This window comes from Henckelia pumila, chromosome 2, assembly GCF_033568475.1.
Source record: "Henckelia pumila isolate YLH828 chromosome 2, ASM3356847v2, whole genome shotgun sequence".
NCBI classification, from domain to species: domain Eukaryota; kingdom Viridiplantae; phylum Streptophyta; class Magnoliopsida; order Lamiales; family Gesneriaceae; genus Henckelia; species Henckelia pumila.
This window is the reverse complement of record NC_133121.1, coordinates 26,537,359-26,540,303: the sequence shown is the minus strand read 5'-3', so window position 1 is coordinate 26,540,303 and position 2,945 is coordinate 26,537,359.

Sequence of the window (2,945 nt, the reverse complement as noted above, 5' to 3'; positions counted from 1 at the left end):
AATAAGTATCCTCTTTCGCGGATAGATGATCTGTTTGATCAGTTACAGGATACCTCTGTTTATTAGAATATTGATCTACGGTCGGGATATCATCATTGAGGGTTAGAGAGGAGGTATCTCTAAGATAACGTTTTGCACACAATATGGTCACTATGAGTTCTTGGTGATACCGTTTGGATTGACGAATGCTCCAGCGGTCTTTATGGATTTGATGAACAGAGTGTTCCGTGACTTTCTGGATAAGTTCGTGGTAGTGTTCATCGACGATATCCTGGTGTATTCTCGCAGTATGGACGAGCACGTGTTCCATCTCCGTATAGTATTGCAGATACTGAGAGAAAGGCAGTTGTATGCAAAGTTGAGCAAGTGTGACTTCTGGATTGACCGAGTTGTTTTACTTGGTCATGTTTCCGTTGATCCTAGTAACACGGAAACCATTTTAAACTGGTCGCGTCCGACGACAGTTTTAGAGATTCGTCGTTTTCTTGGGATGGCAGGCTACTACCGAAAATTCGTGGAGAAATTTTCTCAGATTGCTAAGACTTTGACGCAGCTGACGAGGAAGGATGTGCCTTTCGTTTGGACGTCAGAGTGCGAGGAGAGTTTTCACGAGTTGCGGCTCCGTCTGACTACAGCTCCAGTGTTGGCTCTAGCGTTTGGATCAGGTGGCTTTGTAGTTCACACTGATGCTTCTCTCCATGGTTTGGGACGTGTGTTATTGCAAAAAGGTCATGTGATTGCCTATGCCTCTAGGCAATTTAAGACTCACGAGGAGAACTATCCCGTACACGATTTGGAGAATGCGGCCATTGTCTTTGATCTTAAGATATGGTGTCATTATTTGTACGGTGAGAGGTTCGAGATCTTCACTGAACATAAGAGTTTGAAATATTTGTTCACTCAGGCAGAGTTGAACATGAGGCAGCGAAGGTGGATGGATTTGCTGAAGCACTATAATTGCGAGATCAAGTACCATCCAGGAACTTCTAATCCAGTTGCAGATGCTCTTATCTGCAAAGTGTATGTGAGTTCGCTTCGTACGAGCTCAGTTGCGTGAGTGGTAGAGGAGTGTTGTTCCTTGTGTTTCACTTTTCGACACAAGAAGGAATAGCAAGAAATTCGCGTTTCGTCAGTGCTTGCCGAACCATCCTTGTATGCGCGTATACGTGAGTCGCAGGCCATTGATCCGAAGACACAAAATTTAGCTGTTATGCCTTAAACGCATACAAATCTCGTGTAATGAGATTAATATTTTTAATGCATTAACAAGTCTCAAAATATTATGTTTTGATGATTATAAAACTCGATTAATTATTACTAACAGTTTAAAGTGAGAAATTTGCAGATAATAATATTTTTGTTTATGGACAATATTGAAAGCAAGAACCGATAATAAAAAATTGGAGATAAAATTTGAAATGTTCGAATTTGCTCATGTTCGGATGGTCCAGAGAAGGTTCGGACCATCCAAAGATTATTCAAGTATTTAAATATGTTTGGATGACAAGCTCGGAGGTCACGAAGACTTGTTCGGACGATCCGAAGCCAGTTTGGAAGGTCCGAAGTTTTTCCTGAAATTAAATATTGCTCGGAGCCACCCTCGGAGGGCACGAAAGGCACACCTCGGATGCTCCGAAGGCAAGATCGGAGGATCCGAACTCCTTTACGGTGACTGAAGATTTTGTCGGAAGAAATTAGCCGGAATGAATTTAATGCAGCCGTTCGAATGACCCGAAGACCTGTTCGGACCATCCGAATAGTACAACAGCCGCAGAAATTTGAAAATCAATCAGTGAAATTTTGAGGACCCGAAGACCCGTTTGGAAGATCCAAACCTGCTCGAATTTGCAACTATAAATAGAGGTCATTCCAAGCCATTTGAAATCATCCAATTCACTCTCATCTCTTGCAGGCATCTCCTCTCATTCAAAGTGTTTTATCAAGAGTTATTCGATATAATTGCTCAAAAATCGAGAGTTGTTTGTAAAAATCATTTGTGAGTTGGTTGTGCGATCATTGTAAACACTTGAGTGTGAAGCCAAGTGTGCTGTGTGATCGGTGACGCTATCCTTGGAGCCCTTAAGGCCAAGTGTATCGAGTTGTATCGCCGCGGTGATCGTGTTGTTGTTGTACGGCTATCCTTGGAGCCATCAAGGCCAAGACGTTTGAAGTGCTAGTGGATCCTTTGTTAATCGATCTTAACCAAGAAGGGGAGACATATAAGATTTATCATCGAACTTCCATAAACATCTCTTATCCCTTTTACTGCTTTATTTACATTACACATTTATTTACCACATTTATTTTTGATTGATTTAAGTCTTCCACTTGCGTATTTGCATAGTCGCTTTAAATTGTTAAAGTTGTCAATAGAACCTAAATCCCCCCCATTAGGTTCTAACAAGTGGTATCAAAGCCACCATTTTATAAAATATTTTTAAAAAGGCTCTATGGCAAATCTAGCAAGCGATTACGCTCAAGGGCAATAAAACAATCGTCCTCCTCTTTTCGACGACATAAACTACGGATATTTGAAAAATCGAATGTCCCTATATATCCAATCCGTAGACTATGACCTTTGGAAAGTAACAGTGAAAGGTCCCTATATAATTATGAAAGAGGTTGAAGGGGTTAACATTCCTAAAGGAATGGATGACTTTTCAAAAGAGGATATGAAATTAATTTCTCAAAATGCTAAAGCTATGAATATTTTGCATTGTTCCCTAGATATGAACGAGTACAACCGGATCTCGATGTGCTCCTCCGCAAAAGAGATTTGGGACAAATTGGAGATATTCCACGAGGAAACCAACCAAGTCAAAGAGACAAAGATCGATCTTCTACAACTCAAATATGAGACATTTGAGATGGATCCCAATGAAGACGTAAATACAGTTTTTCGAAGGCTCACTCAAATCATCAACGAGCTAGCCCAACTTGGAGAA